The sequence below is a fragment of the Dryobates pubescens genome, chromosome 5 (assembly GCF_014839835.1).
Source record: "Dryobates pubescens isolate bDryPub1 chromosome 5, bDryPub1.pri, whole genome shotgun sequence".
Classification (NCBI taxonomy): Eukaryota; Metazoa; Chordata; class Aves; order Piciformes; family Picidae; genus Dryobates; species Dryobates pubescens.
In genome coordinates this window covers 10,263,048-10,273,260 of record NC_071616.1, presented here as the reverse complement: position 1 = coordinate 10,273,260, position 10,213 = coordinate 10,263,048, and positions in this window count along the sequence as shown.

Here is a 10,213-nt window from a genome sequence, read left to right as displayed (position 1 = left end):
GCCATAGATGATTCTATGCCATTGGAATGTGCTGCCCAGGGAGGTGGTGGAGTCACCACCTCTGGAGGTGTTCAAGAGGGGATTGGACGTGGCACTTGGTGCCATGGTTTAGTAGTCATGAGGTGTTGGGTGACAGGTTGGACTTGATGATCTTTGAGGTCTTTTCCAACCTTACTGATCCTATGATTCTAATCTCTGGAGTTCCCAAGACTTAAAAAAAATATTATTTTCCTGTTTTTATTTAAGAGCAATACTTTGGTCATGCATCCTGTTTCTGGGGGTCATCATCAGGTATCAAATGCAAGGTCCTGCATCCGGGTCAGGGCAATCCCAAGCACCAATATAGGCTGGGCAGCGACTGGCTTGAGGGCAGCCCTGAAGAAAAGGACTTGGGGTGCTGGGGGATGAGAAGCTCAACATGAGCCACCAGTGTGCACTTGCAGCCCAGAAAGCCAGTCATATCCTGGGCTGTAGCAAGAGAAGCATAGCCAGCAGGTTGAGGGAGGTGATTCTCCTCCTCTACTCCACTCTGGAGACCCCACCTGGAGTATTGTATCCAATTCTGGAGCCCCTGTTACAGGAAGGATCTGGATGTGCTGGAACATGTCCAGAGAAGAGTCAGGATCAGAGGGCTGGAGCTCCTCTCCTGTGAGGACAGACCGAGGGAGTTGGGGATATTCAGTCTGGGGAAGACAAAGCTTTGAGGAGTCCTTATTGTGGCCTTCCAGTATCTTAAGGGAGCTACAAAAAAGCTGGGGAGGGACTTTTTAGGGTGGTGAGACACTGGAGCGGGTTGCCCAGGGAAGTGGTAGAAGCCTCATCCCTGGAGGTTTTTAAGGCCAGGCTGGATGTGGCTCTGAGCAGCCTAATGTAGTGTGAAGAGTCCCTGCCTATGGCATGGGGGTTGGAAGGAGCTGATCCTTGAGGCTCCTTCCAACTCTAACAATTCTATGATTCCTGAGGCCTTCACCCTTCCCTGGTGTTGCAGTCATTCTGCAAGCAAGTCTGAAGAACCACAAAGAGCTTGCTTCTGCCTCTACTTCCAGCAGTGACACTGCCAGAAGACTTCCTGGTCCCCCCCAACCCCCCCGGCCCTTGCTTCCTTCCCTCTTGTCTTTGACAACAGAATCAGCATGCTGAATGTTGACCTTCTGACTTCTGAGCAGCCAGCCCTCACAAAGCATTACCGGAAAATTAACTTGGCAAGGCTCCAGAGGGCGACAGTAAATTGGACAGTGGGATCTACAGAAGTGGTGCTGCTTGGTTTAGAAAACACCTTGGAAACAAAGTGGGTTACACAGGACCACTTCAGGGACTAGGAGTATAACGAAGTGTTTTGTGTGGAGTGTTTGCTGGAAAACCTTAGGCTGGCTGCTCTGGGGAGCAATGAGAGAATAGAACAGAATCGTAGAATCAACAAGGTTGGAAAAGACCTCAAAGATCATCAAGTCCAACCTGTCACCCAACACCTCATGACTACTAGACCATGGCACCAAGTGCCACATCCAATCCCCTCTTGAACACCTCCAGGGATGGTGACTCCACCACCACCCTGGGCAGCACATTCCAATGGCTAACAACTCTCTCAGTGAAGAACTTTCTCCTCACCTCCAGCCTAAATATCCCCTGTTGCAGCTTGAGACTGTGTCCTCTTGTTCTGGTGCTGGTTGCCTGGGAGAAGAGACCAATCCCCACCTGGCTACAACCACCCTTCAGGGAGTTGTAGACAGCAATAAGGTCTCCCCTGAGTCTCCTCTTCTCCAGGCTAAACAATCCCAGCTCCCTCAGCCTCTCCTCATAGGGCTGTGCTCGAGGCCTCTGATGCTTTCCATCATTCTGTATCCAAGCACCTGCTCCCTGATTCTAATGGCTGGGTTTGTGTTTGACACCAAGGGGTGTGTGGCTTTCATTCAGAAAACACCACTGTGCTACCTGTTGTGGCACAGACCTATATCCCAACATCTTGCAAAAGCACAAATGAATAGCCTGTGTTATGCTTGCACCGTGGGACCGGGCTGAGGGTCTTCTGGCTCTCAGCCCAGGCAGAGGAGCGAAGGCACTGCTGTGTCCTGCGCCAGTCAGCCTTGCCTTAAAGACAAAGCACTGCTGGTGGGTGGCTCTTTGCTCCCTTCCTGAGCTTGACCTGCACTCTGCTCCAGGCAGAGGAGTACACAAGGTCTGCATTTGGCTGATGAGGGAAGCAGAGGGTTGTGGCTCCTGCACAGGTTGAGGTTACTGCACCTTGCCTCTTCTCTAGTACCAGCAGAAGCAGCAAGCCGAGGTCTTCTGCATGCAATTCACAACTAAGTGACCTTAGTTTGGAGCTCAGAGTGCGAGGTCTGGGAGTCTGGCTTGCAGATGAATTCTTACAAAAATAGACAAATTCAGTCCCAGTACTAAACATTGCAACTCTCTGCTTTTTGGTCATGAATGAAGGACTCGCTTTGGTGACACCAATTCTGCTGTAGTATCTCAGTGCTATGCTTCAAGCAATAGAAGTTGCAGAGTTCGAATGCCCAGTGTCCCATTATAAAGTGCAACTCTGGCCCTGCATAGCACATAGTAGCACTGCTGCATCCCTCAATCATGATTTTGGCTGGGACCACGAAAGCACTCCCTGCTGACCTCACTGTGTCAGAAAAGAGTTGACACAGCATTTGGCTGAAGAGATGGAGCTATTTCTGAAGTGACTTGGATGTTCTCAGCATGAGCTGGCAGGTTCTAACAGACAAGGCTGTACAAAGGTGGCTTAACTTGGATCTGTTCACCTGCAGTCCATGTGAATGTGACTTTTTGCATCTCCTGAGCTGTTATGATTGCTTCAAGTACTTGGATGTGTGCTGCAAGCTTGCTGTCCTCAAACTGCAGTTGAATGCCAGACCTTTGTAAAAGGAGTTAAAGTACTTACTCCAGAAAATAAAATGTCAAGTATCAGTATCAATGGATTCCAAAAATTGCTGGGCAGGATCTTTGAAGAGATGTCCCAAAAGATAAAACAGCTCTGAGAGCTGCTAAATGAGCTGTGGTCAAAGCCACAGTAAGAAGCTATCCTGAGAATGAAAGGAGTGTAAGTGGAGAGCAATAAAAAGGATCAAGAGCACAAAAGCACAAAACAGAATAACACAAAACATGGGATAGGTGCTGGAGCATTGTGGGCTGTATCTGAGCTTCCAAGGGGCTTAGGGATAGCATGGCAATGCCCATCTAGGGATGAATTAAAACCTAGGGAACTACAGAGATGATGTCCTAGCATCTCCATGTGAAAACTTAAGAGAGCTGCTGACCACTTATGCCCTAATCCCCCGGACATGTTTATAATATAGCAAACAATTGGCTGCAATGGGTTAGTTGATGTTTTCTGAGGACAAATCATATCAAACTGATTGGATTTTATTCTTTGACAGGAGAACTAGGCTCATGGCTAGGGAGGGCGGCACTAGATGTGATACGTCTTGACTTTGGTAAGGCTTCTGGCACTGTCCCAGAAGACATTCTGGGCGAGCTGAGGAAGTGCAACCTATTTGGACTCCCAATACGCTGGGTTCAGTGTCAGCGTCAGAGAGCTCTCTGTGGAACTGCATCCAGGGGCTGTCCAGGGTTGAGATCTATTCAGTGCTTTCAGCAGCTTTAGGAAATTGCTTTGCTATAAAATTTTTGGGTGGGGGTGTGGTGTGTGGGCTGTGAGCAACTAAGGGTAGGGCTAGAACGCTTGATAGATTGCAGGAATAATCCGGGTCAACAGGATGAGTTTCAGCAGAGGAGCGTGTGATGACCTGCTGGGAGGCAGCTGGCGTGAGCACACAAACACAGAGCGAGACCCAGCAGGCAGCCAGCCAGCAGAAATGTCTGCTGGAAGCTGGAAAAGGAGCAAATGTGGAACCTGAGAGGCTGTAACACATACACCGTGCTCTTATGACAAGCACATTCACCACTTGTTTTCTGTGCCTTTGCGAATAAGAAGAAATAAAACCAACCCACAATTAAAGAATCAAAGAAGGATAGGTGCTGGAAGGGACCTCGAGAGATCATCTAGTCCAAGCCCCCTGCCAGGGCAGGATCACCTAAGCTCTCACAGGAACTCATCCAGGTGGGTCTTGAATATCTCCACAGAGGGAGACTCCACAACCTGCCCTGGGCAGCCTGTTCCAGTGTTCTGTCACCCTCACAGGGAAATGATTCTTCCTTCTGTTTCTGTGGAACTTCCTATGCCTCAACTTCCACCCATTGCCCCTTCTGCTTCTGTCTGATGCTCCTGAAGAAGAGAAGGCAATCAAATCTCTTTTGATAGCTTTTAGAAGAGCTTAATGGGTGACCATGGTGTTGTCAGAGGCATGAAGATGCTCAGAACAATAAGCCTTAGTGCCAAGGATGTGCCTACAGGACTCTCAGAGCTGAGTGTTGAAGCTTTTCTGTTGAGATGATTTATATTTTTGCCTCCCATACATCTTTTCCATGCACCCAAGCTGCACACCAATAATTCCCACAAAATGAGAGGCCTGTTTCTGTGATGCAAGCTTTTGTTCTTAGGTGGTGGCTGGGAGGTGATTTATAGCTTCTCATCTTGCGCCCTAAGAGAAAACAATCTTTGCTTTAATGGCTAATTTCTGTAATTCACCTACTTTTCACACCACTTTCAAAGTACTTCCTAGAGCTGTGTTATTTTGTTATTGCCTTCTTCAGAGTGGGCCAGTTTCTGAGTGTGAGCCCAGCCATGAGGAGTAGGTAGGTCATGAATTTTCCTTTAGCCACGGCTCCCTCTCTGCTCACCACATCTGTGCTGTCTGGGACATTGGTGAATTTAGGTGCAGTAGGAACACTTAGAATAGAAATAGGAATAGAATAGAATAGAATAGAATAGAATAGAATAGAATAGAATAGAATGGAATGGAATGGAATGGAATGGAATGGAATGGAATAGAATGGAATGGAATAGAATGGAATGGAGAATATAGAATAGAATAGAATAGAATAGAATAGAATAGAATGGAATAGAATGGAATAGAATGGAATGGAGAATATAGAATAGAATATAGAATAGAATAGAATATGGAATGGAATGAATTGACCAGATGGGAAAAGACCTTTGAGATCATCGAGTCCAACCTATCATCCAACACCATCTAATCAACTAAAACATGGCACCAAGCACCCCATCCAGTCTCTTCCTAAACGCCTCCAGTGATGGTGACTCCACCACCTCCCTGGGCAGCACATTCCAATGGCCAATCTCTCTTTCTGTGAAGAACTTCTTCCTAACATCCAGCCTAAACTTTCCCTGCTGCAGCTTGAGACTGTGTCCTCTTGTTCTGGTGCTGGTTGCCTGGGAGAAGAGAACAACCCCCACCTGGCTGCAACCTCCCTTCAGGTAGTTGTAGAGAGCAAGAAGGTCTCCCCTGAGCCTCCTCTTCTCCAGGCTAAGCAATCCCAGCTCCCTCAGCCTCTCCTTATAGGGCTTGTGCTCCAAACCCCTCACCAGCTTTGTTGCCCTTCTATCAACCTCACATGGTGTCTGTAGGCTCCATGACTAAATTCGGATGCCCCATGGGCCTGAGGCAGGCTTGGTCTGTCATTGACACCACACACTGCCAGGCAAAGCACAGATCCCTTGGGCAAACCCAGGGATGGTGTGTGTGAGGGAGGTGTGAGTCAATCTATTCATGGTGCTAATTATCTACGTATTTTATCAAACTCATTGAAATTCTAGGAGGTCCTGAATCCCCTCCTGCTGCAGAGGCAGGTTGGGAGCACTGTCTTCTCTGCTGGGTGCTAAGGGGCGCTGGCAGATGTAGCTCCATTCCTGCCAGTGGCAGATGTGTGGGCATGACAATGATGATTGCAAACATTTTGTTTCTATATAATACTCCAGAGGTTATCCTTGGTGACAAGTCCATTCCAGCTTGTGGCCAGGGCTGGCTGGGGCTGAGACACTGCTGCTCACATTTGTGCAGGTTGACTCCTACACCAAAGTCAGGGCTGCAACTGCTTCCTGGCAGAATCAACTCAGAAAAGCTTTTGTCTGTTGTTTTCAGGAGAAGAAAAACAATTCCAGGTGAATGGTGTGAGGAATGGCTTGCTGGCACTCAGCACTAAAGTGTAACTGAGGATGGGCTGAAATGTCCTGTCTTTCAGTGGTGGTATGTTAAAACATGACTGGATCTCCTGTATGCCTTTCTGTTACTGTCTGTATCTGTCTGTTACTATCTACATCTGTCCTATTGCACTGTCAAGAGGTGGATGATGGTCTTTCCTCAGAGGGAGGTCTTGTTACCTGCACTTTTTAATCTCACCAGTGCCCAGGTGCAATAGTACTGGGAGTCCTCCAAAATGCTTTCTCAAAGCAAAGTGCTGTGCTGATGGAGACATGCAGGTGAGCATCATCCCAGGGCAGTAGTGGCCCAGGGCAGCAAAGCCCAAAGTGGTACATGTAGCTGATGAGGGCTTCTTGCAGATCCTGGAACTAAGCCTCACCACCACTGGGGATGTGGATGTTTCTGCACAGTGGTGGCAGCAAGCCAGCTGCAAAGGCTCACAGCCCTCTCCCAGCCCCTTCACTGAAGTCAAAGGTAATAGCTCCTGAAGCTGGAGCCTGAGCTTGTGTGTGTTCCCTCAGCTTAGGAGCAGAAGTGGTTGCTGCTGGCTGACCAGGCAAGGCATGGGAAGTGACCCCATAAGGCTGTGGTGAAATGGGAGCGTGTGTGACCCAGAGAGACAGTGTCCTTCATGTGGCTTTGATAAGCTTTGTCTGCCCCAGGGGAGCAATGTGCAGCACAGACTCCCCACGACACCTCTGCTAAGGCCACATGTCCTACAGCACAGGTGCCCAAACACAGGTCCTCCCAGCCCACCTGAGCATGCCACATTGCACCGAGAGGTGCCCATGCGCCTGGCACCACACAGGGGAGCTGGCAGGCTCCCCAAAGTGGGAGCCCAGGGTGACAGGCTGCACCTGCCACCCCTCTGCTGCAGAAAGGTATGTGGGGATGGTTCTAGTTCAAGGCCCACAGCAAAAGGCACCACTGGGGTCAGGAACTCAAACAAAAGTGGGGAAAAAAATCGGTTAGTAGTGATAGTGGGTGAGGAGGAGGCTTGGTACCAGTCAAACCTGTGAAATGATTCCCAGCCAGCTGGAGGTGCATGGGTGAGTATCCCCATTAAGCACAGCTCAGGGTGATTTCTGCCCACTGTCCAAGCAGTGCTGTATCACCTGGATGGCAAAAGCCCAGGGGCAGAGGTGATGAGAGGGCAGCCAGAAGTACCACACCATGCATGACCCTTAGGCTATGCCCCGTGCCGTGGCAGCCCCTAGAGATGAAGTGGCTCCTTTGATCTCCTTGGCTTTTCCTACCTGCTGTCAGGATATGTTGTTTATCCTTGAGCAGAGTAGCAAGGGGGCCCTGGTGAGGAGCAGGGAGAGAGGGGAGAAGGAGGCTGGAAGGTGTGTGCCACCCAGAACTGGAGGGCTGCAGAGAGGGACCAAAGGCTGTGACCACAGGCTGCATGAAAAGCTGAGAGCAACAAGAACAGAACCAGCAGCTAAATCTCTCCTCTGCCAGGCAGCCAGAGGCAAGTGCTGCACAGTTCTCCCAGCAGAACCAAACTGCAGGACTGGGTTGGAGAACAGCAGAGCAAACCAGCCAGAGCCTGTGTGACCAAGTCCAGGCATCTTCCCAAAGGAAAACAGAGAGCAAGCAGAGGGCTAGACCCAAAAATGAACCATGAAGCACTGACAATAACCCAAAGCACCAAAGTGGCTTTTATCTTCTTTTTTTGAGATTGCATATCTTTAAATTAAGTAAACCACAAAAAGAAAAGAAAGAAACTCTCCACGGATGGTTTTTGGCCTGGCACTGGTTGCCCTAGTGCATGGAGTCATCACTGATGGCAACCAGTCCTCCCTCCACACCCCTGCAGTCAGCTGAAGAAGGAAGCAGGTGCAAAGCATAGAGTGGATACAGCTCAGGCAAGAGAAGAATCACACCACAGCTCCCCAGGCCAGGCTTCACCTGGGGAGGTGGGGAGGGGGGTGGAGCTGGCACAGTTAAAACCAAAGCCCAACAGAATTTCTAGTTCCAAATTAAAACCAGTGATGATAACAACCTTGGTAACAAACTTGAGCTGCACTTCAAGTCCTCACAGGCAGCATTTGGGGCGCTTTGTGATTTATATTTCAGCACCAAATGTGTGAGCTGAGGGTCTCTGGCTTGCAGGCGGCAGCAGTGGTGGCAGCAGCTGCTCTCAGTGTCGGCTGATGCAGCCAGAGACCAGAAGCAAACTTGGATGGAGCCTGGCTTCAGGGTTTCTGGTCTGTCTCTTTCAGGCCCTTCCCCAAAGGCATGGTGACAGCGGGATAAAGAGGCAGGAGATCGGATGCTTGTTGGCTAACAGTGGGCTCCCACCAGCAAAGCTCCTGCAGTCCCTCTGAGAAGGATCCTCCTTCTCTGCCTTACATCTGTACACATTTACATAGAGATATAGATAGCGCATAAAGATTTGGGGTGAAAATAAACACTTCATCCATCTTAAGGGCCATCTCTCATCTAGTGACAGAATAGAATAGAATAGAATAGAATAGAATAGAATAGAATAGAACAGAACAGGTTGGAAGAGACCTTCAAGATCATCATGTCCAACCCATCACCCAACACCACCTAATCCACTAAACCATGGCACCAAGCACCCTATCAAGTCTCCTAAACACCTCCAATGATGGTGACTCCACCACCTCCCTGGGCAGCCCATTCTAATGGCCAATCACTCTCTCTGTGTAGAACTTCCTCCTAACCTCCAGCCTAAACCTCCCCCCATGCAGCTTGAGACTGTGTCCTCTTGTTCTGGTGCTGGTTGCCTGGGAGAAGAGACCAGCCCCTGCCTGTCTACAACCTCCCTTCAGGTAGCTGTAGAGAGCAGTATGGTACATCCCTTTTTGCCATCCCTTTTTGCCATCGACAACGTTGGTCCCATTGCATCTTTCCTAACCTGTGGACAGCTCCTTCCTGCCTCCTAGGCCAGCAGAAAGCATGGCAGCAGGCAGAGACACACTCTTTGTCAGCCTCTCTCCTACTTCCTGCCTCCCCAGGATTGGCTTCTTACAGGGAACTTTCAGAAGAGAACGTTTCCCTTTACCCCCACCTGTTTCTTGGCAGAATAAATTATCTCCATCTTGAAATAGCTTTACAAAGAGTAAGCTTTTAATGTCCTCTTCCAGGGCTCTTAGGTAAGAAACATGTTTGTAGATAGCACTGTTCATATAGATATAGGTATAGTTTTTATTTATTTTTATTACCAACCCAACATTTCAAGTTGCAGCCATTGATGTAACTCATGACATACTCTTGTGGTGGTTTGTTTGGGTGTGTTGGTTTTTTTTTTTCCTTAAAAAGAATGGAAAGGATGCCCTTTTGTCTGTCTGGTACTCCTAAAAGGTACTCAAGATGACACCAGCGTCCTGACATGGGTGGCAGTTTTTAACCCCGTACCTTTCAATGGCCTGAAGACCACCAGCGAGATGCAGGTGCTGTGAAAACCAGGGCAGCAAATGAGCGAAAGGGAGGCCACCCCTGCAGCTCAGGGTGGGTGGGATGGCTCTGGGAATACACAGCCACGCTACCCAGGTTTTCCTGAAGTCATTTCCACCTCTGAGCAGGAGGAGTGCACAGCAAACCCACCACCACCACCACCCCCCTCCGCCCCTCCAAGGAGCCAGCGCCACTTTCCCTGCCCCTCTCGTTTCCCCCAGGACAGGCTCTTTCTGGGTAGCCATTTTTGTCTTTATCAGTTGTAAACAAACACAACTTTCTCTCCCTGCAGTACCACAAGCTCGAAGTTAATTGTACAAAGAGAAATGCCATAGTCAAAATATACATGATACTACTATAGTAGAGGGGTGGGGTGGGGTGGGGAGGGGAGGGGGGAGGGGCATCCTCCTGTTTGGTTTTTGTTTCTTAGCCCAGGCAGGTGATTGAGATGCTACATGCTCCAGCCTTTGTCACTAAATGTGTGTTGTGTCTGTGTTTGTATTAAAAATATATCAGTCTCGTGATGTTCTTAAAAAAAGAAAGACATGGAAGGCAGCAGGGGGAGGGAACCGGGTAACAGTGAAAAAGTTCTGTGTGTCACAGTCTTTTGTGGCTTCAGAAAAATACACATGTTCGACTCCAGCACTGATGGCAGCTTGAAGCTTTAGAGTTTAAATTTTTAATGTGTTGGGTTTTTT